We start from the raw sequence: 15316 nt of genomic DNA, 5'->3' as shown, positions 1-15316 counted from the left end.
CAATAAAATTTAATCAAACTTTTCTAATGACCATATATTTTAGTGGTATTTTGTGGGGAAAAAATTAAACTCTGCCGCCAAACATGATATGATCAATATTCTGATCCAATCAAATCTCCAAATCCAATGACATAAATTTTTGAAATTCTTCGGTTAGTTCGGAAATCTTATTAATGTAAGAATAGATATCTAAAGGATTTTTCATTTTAAGTACTAATTTATCGTCTCAAACATTTGTGGATATTGTTAATCGTAGGTAATATTCTAATAAGTAAACATCTTATAATACAAGTCAATATTAAATAAATATAAAGGAAATCAACTCCATCAAATGAAAATGCAAACACACCTTTTTTTGCCACGCCCGTATTTTGAGTAAATTGATCAAATATAATGATAATGAAGTCACAAGAGTAAATCCCAACCCTAACTCTGTTCAAATTCATATTAATTGATTTCATGATTTAGAGTTCAAATCAAGAATAAAATATTATATATATATATTTGAGCCTATGTTTAAGAAAAATATAATATATACGTCAGTATTATTTACTTGAAAAATATTATCATTGCGATACAAATTGCAAAGAGTGAGGGGTCATAACCTCCATGACCCTTCTGGCGGAGTCGAGCCTGAAGGACCAATTATTTGTTGATTTATGATATAATTATAAATTATCATTCAAAATGTTTTTGTCTAGAGTGTACAAATCCACTGACTTAGTCTATGGATTTTTGTAGTGCTTTTGAGGTTTTAGATCTGGGCCGTTGGAAGTGGGGCATTAGCCTCCCCAATAATTGAAACTTTAGAAATATTTTTTTCTTCCCTTCCCTATGTAGATACAACACAGGGTAAACACCATTCAAAAAGATTATTGTTTAGAATACTGCCTTTGTCTAAAAAAATGTATCTGAATTTAATCAAATTTATCAGGAAAGCCAAAAAACGAAGAAATGCGAGTTATAATTTATTTTTTTGGGTTAAGATCAAATTGTATTTATTATTACATCGGAGGCGTTAGATAATCACTTACGATGTAGTGTTTACAATTTTAGTTTTTACAAACATAATATAAAGTAGGAGATTAAGGCTAGTTGTTTCAGTACTAAAAAAATTATATATCGAGTTTTTTTTTTTGTAAAATATCTTTTTAAATGATAAAACTCCTAACAATATCCTAATGGATACCAAATACTGAAAATGGGAAACTTTGTAGATACATTAATTATATTATTTATAGTGATTACTAGACTTATAAATTTAAAATTTTATACAAAAAGTTTTTTTTTCTGAAATTTGTCATTGACAGATAAATATTCTGTCAAAATTCTCAAAGATTTGTCAACTTCTTCTCCCCCCTCCTATTGAAAAATCCTATTAACGAACCCGATTTGATGAATATAAAACTTTATTTTCCTTTAGTAATTTTTACATACAGGACGATATGATGAAATTGGCGAATGCATGCTCGGGCGATTTTGCTATGATACAGCTGTTTGATAACGTTTTTTTGCAACCAAAAGGTTAATGTATCACCAAACTTCAGTGAATTATTGGGCATCATGGCAACAGCAGCTCCAGATATAAAGGAAATTGAATTTACAGTGGAGTGAATGGCATTGTGCCGTGACAATGAGTTTTGTCAATAAGAATATGGAAATTTCAAATTGAGAGGTCTCAAATGTGACTGGCGTCTCAATCCAGACCGTGCATAATACTCACCACCTTGTCATGTATCAGACAGGTTGCTGACGTGGCTGAGTGAACACTGCTATGACTTCAATAGGAAGGAAATATGTCCCTTAGCAGTCTGGATCTTAATCGGATTGATTATTTTGTCTGGAGCAACATTGAATCTAAAACATATCATGCTATCAAGGACTCTCTGATTGCCTCCTTAAAGGAGAAAATTACCAACAAGCCAATGAACTACTTGGTCATCCCCTGCTCCTCATTCAGAGCTTGTATCAAGCCTGTAATTGATTCTGGAGGCAGAAACATCAAATGACATCTTCCTCAATATTCCTACATAATATTCATGCCAATTTTTAAGTAAATTCGCCTTAAAATGTGGACTCAGTGATACTTTAAAGATTTTTTTAAATGTAGCAATTTGATCTGAACATCCTTTTAATATTGTATTATGATGAATGATGAAATTCTGTTGTATTTTTGAGCTCCCCCATTTGTTTAAGTTAGAAAAGTGAAGAGTGAATTTTTTTCCGGAGCTTTCGTCATTGTTATTTAACTCTTCAGGAGTATACATCATTTCCTACAATATTTATATATATTCAAAACCTGATTGAACATTTGTATGTGTCCATAAGAGATGGAGAGTAACCTTCAAGATTTGTTGGAGAGTTATAAGTGGTAGTCTTGTTGGACTCAATTAGAATGGAAGATCGATATCGGAGTAATTCTAACCCGTGTTCTTTGTTATTTCCTTTTCCAATTCTGGGAACATTAACTTACTGAATGTTACTCCTCATTATTCATGAGCACACTTTCCCTTGTTTAAAATTTATAATTCTATCCTGTCTCCTCAAGAATGAATGATAACAGTTTTAAAAAATAAATATAAAACAATGGTCAAGTTCCCAAAACTAAAAAACTGGAATGCTAATAAATAGTAAGGGATTACAATGTTAGTTTTATTGTCTTTCATTATTTTTTTATAATATGAAAGGAGGCATGAGAAAAATGTCGCTGATACTCCAAAATGGGGCAAATATTATATCTCTCATATAAAAATCCTGAAAATATTCTTCCTTGTCAGTCTGAAAATTATGTTGCATCTAAAAAATAAACACGTCAAATGAGGTCATTCTAATGAAAGATTGTGCAATTTACACATACAATGAAGGATTAATTGAAAAATAAATAACAATAGAAATTGAAGATAATTAATTAATTAGATGTCGAGTACACATTTTACGTCCAGAAAACCTATTGGTTAAAGTTACGAATACAATGTATTAGTGTTATAGAAGGGAAAATGAATACTTGGATTACAAGTAATATTTTTTTTTCAAATCTTATGAGTCTTAAATAATATGAGACTGAATAAAGAAGCTGAAATGATTTATTTCTTTTATATTGGATTAACCTTTTTCAACCCATTTAACCCTTAGAAATACTCCTGTGTCTATTGAACCCATTTTATAAAATAGATTGTTTTAAAAACTTCCCTATTGGTCCATGCTTACAATAATTTCTTGGTTTTGTTCTTTCCTTATTGGACAGATGAAGTTGCAATGAGCAGCATGGATGAAAATAATACAATCTATCGGTGTGCTAAAAAAAAAAATAAGCCGAAAATTAAAGTGGTCACCCTGACTATTGGAAAAATGTTTTGCTGGAGAGCTGCTAAGGTATTAAAACGTTTAATTAACTACAAAAGTAAACAAAAATCTTGCTCTGTATCTTTCAAGGATAAAGGCTGGAATTACTCCGATGTCGATCCTCAACTCTACTCCGACTCCAACAAGACTGATAACTCTTCAGCATCACTTATGATCAAACAAATTTGTGATTACACTTTATAGTTTATTCGTATATGTACTCTCCTCAAGAATAAAAGAATAATTAAAACAGCTATTGAAAATAAAAAAACAACGTCACATATTCAGATAGTAATTAGAAAAAGCCAGACCTTTTTTCCATTATAGTATTATTTCTCTGTTTGCTGATTACGTATAAGTCCTTATTTATTTAGTCCAGTCCAGACTTAGAACTGGTCTTTAAGAACATTGGTTCTTCGGACTGTTAGTACTAGAACTGATTAAAAAAGAAGAAATAAAGTTGAGTGACTAAATTTAAACTATCTGATCTAGGAAATATTTAAAAGTCAATTAACATTGTAAATGTATATTTCCTTCCTTAGTGCGATCGAGATTCTACCTCATGCACTTTGATTTCAAGAGAATAACTTACACCAACTGCGTTGGGACCTCTAAGCAGGGGGTGTTGGTAGTTTTCTTCATTTGAGTAAAATAGTTTTATTTTATTCTATATATAAGATTTTATTTCCCCACAATCATATATGTAATAGGGAGTTGATATTATCAGTGATATTTATGACGGATTACCAAATGTCTCGCTCCCGCCTTCTCCTTGCGTTCTTACAAAAATCCCATCTCTAATATTCATAAATATATAAGACTATATATATAATATATAAGAAACATTGTAGTAATTCCCATATTTTGTAATAATACCTAAAAAGATGCCAAATAGTAAATGTGGGTTCAATGGACCATGGCAATATTATACGTGATTCTCTGGTATTTTAAGGATTGTCTATACTAGACAAAAATGAATTATGAAACCATTCCTTATAATAATTATATTTGGGAAAAAAATTATTGCAAATGATATAATTCTTCTAAATTGTCAAAAAAAAGTGTAAACACATATTTATTAAGTCGAGTCTCTAGTTCTTGTATAAAATGCCAAGTTCTTGAATATTTTATCGATTCTGGTTCTTTTTTTTTTTTAATATTTTCATAAGGTGCAGTTTTTGTGATAGACTTATATCTTACCAGAAAATGAAAATCACTAGGAGTGCATTTTCTTGTGGCAAATACATCAAAAGCATTAACAATACCAACCTTAGATTGAAGAAGCATACTTTGTGTTTAACACTTAGAGAAAAAAATTGAATAAATAATCATAAAATTAGTGTAAATACTCTAAACTCCAATAGAGTCTCAAGTCTAAGATTCCAAGTCCAAGTCAAATCTCAAGGCTTTGATTGTATGATTAAGTTGAGTAACAAGTTTTAAAAATATGAATTCAAGTCCAGGTTGAGTCACAAGTCTGGAGTCAAAGTCCTTACCTCTTGTAAATACACATATAGATTTATACACTTGTTGGAATATACCTTGGTTAATGAATAGCAATTGATAAATTGATACTCATATCGTTAGATAGGTAATCATATCTGATAGTTATCTATGTACAGTAGACTGTGCATGTTATGAAAGTTAATTAGCAAAAGTAATTTGGGAATTCCAAAAATGACATGTTTATTGTAATAGGAGTCATGATAATTTTTAAATGAGCAGTGAAGGAATCAAAGGTGAATGAAGAATAAAAAATTGAAGATGGCGCTCTTTTTGTAATTACTACCTAAAAATAATTCATTATTTACCAAAGCTGTTACCACTATGCTTTAAAAGTATAATAGTAATATTTATATACAATACTTAATGTATATTGCATGCAAAACGCCTGCGTAATTTCATAAATAGGATTACATTGTTATTTTTTTGATCAAAAATATTAATATGTATATGTTATATATCATGGATTAACAAATGCATATACAATGCACCCTGTATACACACTTGATGCTACATGAAAAAAAAACTGCATGTTGTTGTGAATATGAATAAATTGTTACTTATCTCATCACAGAAAATTGAATTACAACAACTGTAAATAATATTAAATGTATAATTATGGTGAGGATCGCATTAAAAACATAGATCAACCTGTAAAAAATATTAAATTCCTTCATTCATTCAATTTCTTGGTAGTTCAACATATAATTGTCAATTTTTAAGTGTACGAGATTTTTTTGTAGATGACAATCTAAACATTCTTTTTACAGAATAAACATGTATATAAACTATTTTGTAATGCGGTGAAGTTGTAATTACATACTGAATAGTTTTTTAAAATTATACATATAAAGATAATTAGTACCTATCAAAGTTGTCATACGTGAGAAATTGAGAATTATTTTTTTATATATAATTACATGAATACTATAAATCCATGTCGTAAAAGTTACACTTTTAAGAACCCCCCTTTTCCTTCTTCTGCTAATTAATGACTAGAAAGTCATTAATTAACTTTATAATAAAGAGTTTATTTTAAATTAGTTTCCAATTTATTTAATATTTTTTACTTAATTATATTTCTTCCAGTTGTAAGTTTAATTATTGATGAACCAATGACGAATTCGTGCATTGAAAATTTCAAAAAAAAATCATAATTTATCGACAGGTTTCTAAGAATATAACAATGATGATAAATTAAGAAATTCTATTGAAAAAAAGGCAAAATAATCCTTTTACTTAGAAAATACAAATTTCTTTTAAAAAGGAATGAGGCTTTCAATAACTCCAAGAAAGTAAGGGAGAGTAAATGAATTAATTTAGTCACTCTTGGCGCGTACTTTTTTGAAATATACGGCATGTTGTGGACGATAACCTGCTTTGTGTCACTCGGGATCAACTAATTTATGTGACACTTGATGAAAAAATTTCATCTAGTTACTATAGTCGTTTCATAAGTACTATTAACTTTTTACAAGATAAATTTAAGTGCTTAAATACGCTATTAAAATTCCAGAGTTTGACAAAAAACAACAACTTAAATACAATAGTTGATAAAAACGTACTTAAAATAATCATAAGGTCGATTTTCCGTGGAGAAACGAGCAAAGTAGAGCTATGTCTCATTGCTCTATGGAACTTTCCCAATTGACAATAACATTTGTTGTTGAGTCTTATGGTCGATTATTGGTGGAGTATCAGGAAACGAGATAAATTATAACAATGCTTCATCGAAGGAGTTAAGGAGTTAAAGTTAAAGTAGATCTATGAAGTCATACTTCACAAAATCCACGAACAACAATGCAGAAAATATGGAAAGGTCTATGAGGTAATAAGCAAAGTTGATAATTCTGTAGAGAAAAACGCGTGCAAGGAGAAGGGGGGAGAAAGACATTGTATCATTGTTTAAATACTGATGTGATTATCATATGCCTGCTTTATTATGATTTTTGAGGGTATAACGAAAGTATTTATTAGCAAAATGTTTAATGAAGATATACTACGTATAATTGACTTAGACGTTTTTTATCCGTAACAGTAGATTTGAAAACGTCACACTCCATTAAATTGTAATTCATTATGAATCATATTCTCAGAATAATAGCTAATGAAACGACAAAGTAGAGTATTTCGAAATATATTTGAAGTTCCAAGTTTAAAAAAGAAGCCTTTAATTAAATATAATCTACATACTAAAAAATAAACCATCATACAATTATGTTAAATATACAAAATTAAACAATTGGGATCATATAACTAATAACCATAAATTATATATACAGAATATTGAAATACTAGATTGATCCAAATAATATTTTCTTGTTCTGACATCGGAATCCAGTTATATATGTCATAAATTTAGGTTGCAAGACACAAGCGAGATGTGGAGTTTAATTAAAAAGATAATCACCCCTCTTTTTCATGTGGAAGTTGCGATATATCTACAATTGACCACATTATAGATATATCTCAATGGATGAGATCTAAATAATTATTAATAATAAAGTAAATGTCAAAATCACAAAATTATACAGTAAATATACTTATGAAAAAAATGTTAGAAATAAATCCATCTTAAAGATTTAGAGCAAAAGCTAATTATGTAGTAATGTCCGGCGATATTACTCCTTATTAAGAGCATCAAAAAAGATTTCCCCCGTTATTTATGCTTATATAACAACATACTCACAATTGCTAATTATAATGCTTCACCCAATGTAACTACCCCCGTTGTTGGGACCATTTAAGCAGTTGTTTTTGCCTTTTATGAGTTTTTGAGCACTATTTCTTGGGGCTTATCAACCATAGCTAATCCTTAAGTGATAAAAAAGTAATATTTATTGACTATGTAATATTGGAAAACCAAATGGTCATACCTAAGTCTTTAAGTGAAGAACCTAATGTCAGACAGACTAGTTGCGAACCATCCAAAGCGACTACTCCCGTTGTTGTGACCATTTAAGCACTTGTTTTTGCCATTTAATGAGCTGTGTATCATAATTCTTGATAATTTTAGCTAAAATAGAATGATATTTTATGATTAGATTTTAAAAAACAATGAATACTTAGTGTTAGATGGTACAAAATTCAGAGTTCCATTTCGTAATTTGTTGTGGATGACTCTAAACAGGCTGAAAATTATCTTAACTTCACAATTTACAATGGGGGTATTTCTATAAATGACATCATTACAAAACATCCTCCATTAATTAATGATGGTTCCTCGGGAAGGGAAGAATTTACCCGTGTATTTCTCCATAATTTTTTTGAACCTAGGATGATCAGCAATGGATAAGGTTATATTACATGCAATAATCATCTTTGTGAGATCAAAGTTAAAGTCTGACTTGATGTATTCATCGTTAACTTGATTTCATAGATGAATATCCATACTCTTGTTATGAGATGATGATTATGAGTGGCGTGTAATTATAGACAGGGGACTAAAGGCACATTTATATCGATAAATCCGACAAGCCATCTGTTTCTCATCTGGTAAGTATTTTCCAAATTCCTGGGCCTCCATTTTCAGAAATCCAGACAGAAGGCGATGTTATTTTAGGCATTTTATTCAGTTCTCTATCGACTATCAGCATCTAATATTATATTAATATTGAATAATAAAGTCGGGAATTGAGAACGTTATTGATAGATGAAGATGTATATTATTTAATCAATGATGCCATAAGTATTTCTTCTCTTCTCCTCGCACACTTTTGTATTCTTACCAAAATTATTACCCTAAGTAATAAGGCATAGTTCTATTTTGCTCCACCAAAAATCGACCTATAGTTTACAAAATAAAAAGTCAAAATTTGGGAGCACTCTAATCTGTACACTAAATATCATACAATTTTTTTCCAACCAATCCTTTTTCTATATAGAGGAATGAACTTGTTTAATGCTCTGTAGCCTCAAAGTTGAGAAAGATGTTTCTTAACCCTCCCTAAGTGGTGTTCTTTTTATAACACGGTTAGCGAACTCAGTAAAAAATAAACCCGAAATGAACAATTTTTAATAATCATACGGTCTATAATATCCCACTTCACCAACGGAGGCTTAACAAAATTCATTTTTAGGAAAAATATGACGTTTAATTAAGTAGCCAAGGCAGCCATTAAGACACTTCATATGATTGGAAAAACGGATAGACAAATACGAAATTTAGTTATCCAAAAGGCGCTGCAAATCCTCAAGGTCATTAAAGAATAAAATAATTGCGTAGGAGCTGAAAGTGTACCATAACTGCAAAACATTCAAAAAAATTAAAAAATGGCGGGGACAATCATTTTGATGACATGACTAAAATCAATTATGAATGTACTAGACAAGCTAAAGAAAAATCTTAATTGCAAAAGGGAATCGCCTTATTTAGAGAAATACTTCAAAATCTGCAAAAAATTGTCAAATTAATAAAAACGACAAACATTTTTGGAAATGGAATTCATATTACATCCAATGATAGTAGATTAACTAAAATAGATATGTTCATTAGACAACTAGAAGCCTTATTTGCAAATACACTTATTTTTCAGAACCTATAAGTTGTACTCGTAGCTTTGTGCAGATTCAAAATTCAGAACAATAGTACCGTCTCGCTCCTGTTATCAGTACTTGAAAAACATCCCAAATTTTAATTTGCATATATAAGATTCCACTTTGACTTTACAGTAAAGTATCACAGTTGGCCATTTGAATTATTTAAATAAAACTCAAAGTATCTTGAAAACACGTAAATAATTTATCATCATTCTTAATTCAACCCTAATAAAAGTCTAAATAAGACTGATTCAAATGATACAATATTGATATATGATGACGTTACTGTAGATAAAAAGATGACGTAATTTATTAAAGATTGTTCTATGGAACGGCTTTTGCGTCTGATTTGAACGCGTCCTTATAATAAAGGACAGTACCGGAAATGACTTTAAAATTTTGGGACCCATACCAGGGGCGTCCGCAGGATTATTATTCCCCCCCCTATTAATTAGATACTCTTTCAGTGAGAGAAAAGACTAATGAAGAACTCCGTATAAACAAACAAGTTGACCTTTTATACTCGTTCAAATAAGGGAGACGGCAGCAAATCAAATTAAGAAAGAAAGTTAATATATGTTATTAGTTGTATGTTATCAAAGGATTTCCATTTTTTAATCAACCTCTTTAGAATCCACATATAATTATTATCCATTTGATCTTTGCTCCATGAATTTTGAAAATATAAAACATCAAAAGGGTAAAATAAAAATATGAGTGAAGTAAATCTTTATAAGTTTACTTCCCTTCCGATTCTAACGAAATTTTTTGCCTATGGTGTTTAGTCGGTCATCCCAACATAAAAGTAGATGTTAATAATAATGATGTGGCATCCATTATATATTCCCACTATACTTCCCTTTCAAATATTACCGAGAGTCATTCCGGGACTGTTTCACCACCCAAACATAAACAACCGAAGCAACAAAAAATATAAAATTTACTCATAGTAATAGTTAAATGTACAGCATGCGTCAACAAATTGCGAAACAAAAACCCAACATAGGCAAGACCAATGCCTTGTGGAGGCTGCGGATTGGTGGTTGAAAAAATCTTTATTAAAATTATTTACATATTCAACTTTCATTTTTCAAAATATCCACCTTCTGCCACAACCAAGGCCTAAAGTACACCAACCAATGAATCCTCCTTTCTTCTTGATGACTTCCTTCATCCTCCTGGGCATGCCCGTAACAAGATTCTCCAGGACTCTAAGATCCAAAGTTTCCCATACAGATTTTACTTGTTTGCTTTATTCTTCATTTATGTGTAAGGAGGGAGACTATTACACTTTTTCTTCATGACGCCCCACAGATTTTCGATTGGATTGAAGGCCGGACTGTTCCCAGGCCATTGGTCTTTCTCCCAAAAGCCAGGCAGATGCTCTCAACACCACGTTTGAGTAGAAATGGAGCATTGTCTTTTATGAAAATAGCCTCAGAAGGTAATGGAACAATTTTTCGGGTTAGAATTGTTCCCCTGGAGCTCGAACGAGTCATGGCAGGCAGAGCAAACTTTTCAAAAATATTTGTCTGATAGTAAAAACTATCAATCTCTTTCTTGATGTCAACTACATGAAGATCACTCACTCTAAGAGTATCCAAAGTTCCCCAATCCATGATTTTAGAGGGTGCTTTACAATTGGCACGTACGGAACATCACCCTTTTTCTTGATCCATACACAATCGTTTTGCAATTTTTTTTGAGCCAATGAGCTTTCATCTAACCAGACAATAAGGTTCCAGTCAATCCGACTTCATCCCAGCTAGTATTTGGCAAATGAAATCCTCTTCTTCTTCATTTGGTCTGTAAAACTTTTAGACATTGGGAATTGATCTTGTTTTTTGAAGAAAAAATAAATTATTTCTAAAGTCTACAATACTCTCAGACCAAAAAAGAGAAAAAAAAATGAAAATACTTTATCATTAATAAAAAAAAAAAAAAATGGGACTTTAAATGAGGTTTGGCAACCTTGTTGTATGACTTTGATCTCAAATGTTAGCCTCAGATTTTTTGCAACATGAAGCCTCTATATTAAACTTACATAATGACACCAATTTGAGTTCTGTACCTCAATATATGTAAATTATTACCAATGATGTATTTTTGCAACCCCTACCTCTCAAAATTTAATGACCTTTGACCGTTACCAAATTTAATCTTCGAACCAAGTCATATAAAAATCTATTTGCAACTTTTGCCATAAATCCTGTGCTCAATAGAGAAACTATACGAGTACATTAGAGTGGTTCGAAATTTTATTTTATTTTAAATTTGAGGAATAGCTGTTGCAAAAAAAAAAAAAAAAAAAAAAAACTCATCAAAAGTTGTCCCCCGTGTAAAACATTTTAAAAAAAAGTTTCACTCTAATTGAAAAAATATGAGCTCCCAAAAAGCAATTGAAATAATGATCTTTCATGTGGATATTCTCCTTAAAATATCATTTTTAAGTCTAAGAATTCAAATACTACCATCAATTTATTATAAAATATATAATTATAAATATAGGTAATTTGGCTTTGTTGATTCACATTGTAATGAATACAGGTTTTGAATATTTTGTCTATTAAGCAAAAAGATATGATACATTGAAAAAAGGAACCTCTCAAAATATTTTTTACTCATATGAACCATGGATTAAATGATTTGATTGCATAATATGTTCTTAACTATAAAATGCACTCCCTCATTATTTTTGTTATTGTAATTGATAAAGTTTTTTAGTGTTTATTATGTTTAGAATTGAATTATCTTTCCTTACAAAGTATTTTATCTGGATTCAATAGATTTTTATAAATTTGATTTTTTTTATTCTTAATGTGAACAAAAATGTAGAATTATTTTATCTTCTGTATATAATTATAATAGAGTTTGTGAATGTGTGTTTTGCAAAAATATTGGTAAGTTAGTGTTTCTCTTTACAATATTAATAAATTTTTGCAAAACTAGTTGAAAAATATTTGCTATTTTCTTCACGAATTTCGGTTTGCCAATTTTTTGACATTAAAAAATATGGGCTTTTATCTAGAATTTTATTTTTTGGGGTGGATAGTGCTTTGATGAAACTTTGTGAATTACCTTACTTCACCAGATTGATAAAGTGTGATTAGTAGTTGTAGTATAAATTATAGTTCATTTTGCCACTCCATCGTTATTATCATAGCAAGATAATTAGACTTAGGTGTATCAGTATATTTATTGACATCAACGAAACATTCATATAATATGTATATATAATTATTTTTGAATAAGTTTTTAATTATTTTGACCATTGTCCATTTGAAGTCCAGCTCCTTCCCTGTCCATGCAACGCATGCAAACTTTTCATACTAATACATATATTATAATCCAAATTAATTTATGAATAATGAATTTGCTCAGTTTAAAACTATCACATACGTAGATATTATTAAATCACATTCCTGTGGAGTTCCTGGAGTGATCCTCCATCTTTCCAATCCAATCCTAGTAACCAGAGGCAGTTAAGAGGGGAAATCAATCTCTTGCGGCAAAACAATAGTTGCCTTTTTATAGGAAGACTCTTTCAATGATGAACATCGATTTTGCAATCGGGATTCTACTCTCAAGTGGGATTTACTAAGACACTTTTTGAGTTCTAATGCCTATTTTTCTCTCTTTGTCTCTTTTCCTATTATCTTATTTTCCTTACTATGTTCCAATAATAATTAATTAAACAAATTGAGTTTATATATAAAATATTAGCAAATATTGAACCGGTGTTGCTCGGGCCAAGGAAGGAGAGGGTAATCTCATTGAAAATGGTCAAATTAATTGAGAAAATTTAGAAAAAAATATTCAGAAAATACTTTTATATAGTTATAATATGAATAATCCGTTGTTGTCGAAAAATATCCTGATAATTCTAACTCAGCTGGATTCTTCAGACTATATCAATCCGGTTAAGTAAGGCAATCCACAGAGCATCCTCATAGCAACCCCCCTACACCCCTCCTAAAAAAACAACAACACTCTTGTTAATGGCTCTAATAACCTTTGTTGTATTATTATTAATTTAAAAAAAATACTGTGTTGTAAACTTCAAATAACATACCAACATATATGCTTCAAATAAATTTTCTAGATGAGAAATCCAATTTTTAGCTACCTCGAAAACTTCCTAAATCGAAATTTGCAAAAAACTTTTTTTCTAATTTTGCAAAAAAAAGTTGTATATAGCATTTATTAGATTTGCAAAGAAAACAAAAAAACAACCTTTATTTATTTCGTACATGTAAAAACAAAAAAGTTGTGAAGAATAATGTTGTAAAAAAATAACACTTGGTGTTCATTCTTACAAAATATTACAAAAATTATGTAATGAAATATTTGGGAAATTGAAAATTTCTGGCATAGTATAGGAGTCTTAAATTTTATGTCCAATATGTATTGCTTTGTGGCATTTCTTTTTAAAAAATTGAATTGATGAGAAAATGAGAATAAAATAATAAATTATTATTAAGAAAATGACAAATATTTCAGTTAAAAATCAATTTTTATGAGTTAAATTTATATGCAAACGAATTTCCAGACAAATTTCTACAAACTTTATTTTATTTACTAATTCACTATTTCAAAGGAAGTTAGTTCATTTGTTTAATATTCCTTTAATTGGTTAGATGAAGTTTCACTGATTAAGTATTTATAAGTAAACATTATAGTATTACATTTACTCAATCTGACCTAGGAATATTTTTCGTGAAATCCATATACAGAAAGTATATTTATTTCTCTAGGAATCGCCTTAGCGCGAACGCACATTGAATTCAAGAGAATAACTTCTCCCGGGCGCCTTGTCTAGGAGCTACGGCGATTCCATTCATTTTTTTGCACCGGAAAAAACCGAAATTGCAATTTTCAACGATTTATTTTTTTCCCATAACTTTTTTGATTTTGAAGAAATTTAGAAAACGTAGTGGTTCGTATTTTTTTTTTGTTGTTGTTGAAACGCCCATCACTTTTTGAACCCCTTACCTAGTGTCCTTGAACTTTCTACTGTTTGAATTTGAATTAAGTCATATATATCTCATTCAAATTAAACCAATTAAAGTTTTTGCACTTTTAATTGAAATTCCCTGGATGGATGAGGTATCCCAAGGAAGAAGTTACACTTTCCAACAAGAAAGTGCACCAAACATTTTTTAAAGCTTAATAAATTTCTCTTTTTTGTGGTTTTTATGTTTTGGGTAAAGAATAAGATGCCTTATTTTACCCTCCAAAAATTGGTGCCCCCGTATTAGCTTCACCAGGCTCAAAAGAGGGACCCATGCAAAATTTCAGCCTCCAAAGGTCCACGGCATGGGCAAATAAAAAGGACAGCCACACGCACATTCTCTTTGATATATATATAGATAGGATCAATTAAAAAATGAGCTGTATTCTTGAAATTTCGTTATGATCTTACAACGCTATCGAGTGCTTTTGAATGGGGGTATTGTTTTAAATGATAGTTTAATTTTTTAGCTATAAAGTGAAATTTTTTACAAATTATGGAATTGTTTTTCTTAGACCCGTGAGTCTTTGAAAAAAAAATAAACCGTTTCCAAATTTAAAGATTGATAACTCGGATTTTAAAAATAGTTAACTATTTACATTTTAGGATTATTTTACTTTGTTAATTTTTTCTTTGCAATATTACAATATTTTTAAAATTTTAACACTGCTATCAGAAATTTATTGCTTTTATCATGGAATGATACTTTTTATACAGATTAAATATAATTCAACCTTTTAGGCTTTGATTATCCCCACTGTTCGAAAATGAATAAAATTAAATATATATAATTGTAGGGAATCGTTCAAGATTAAAAAAAAATCTGATTCGATCTCAATAAATATACTTTCAGAGCACTTATGAACTATAATAAATAAAATGACTGACAGTTGACTCTTTGATTGATAGAAATTTGCACAA

This window comes from Lepeophtheirus salmonis, chromosome 14 (genome assembly GCF_016086655.4).
Source record: "Lepeophtheirus salmonis chromosome 14, UVic_Lsal_1.4, whole genome shotgun sequence".
NCBI lineage: Eukaryota > Metazoa > Arthropoda > Copepoda > Siphonostomatoida > Caligidae > Lepeophtheirus > Lepeophtheirus salmonis.
Note: the sequence above shows the minus strand (reverse complement) of the source record.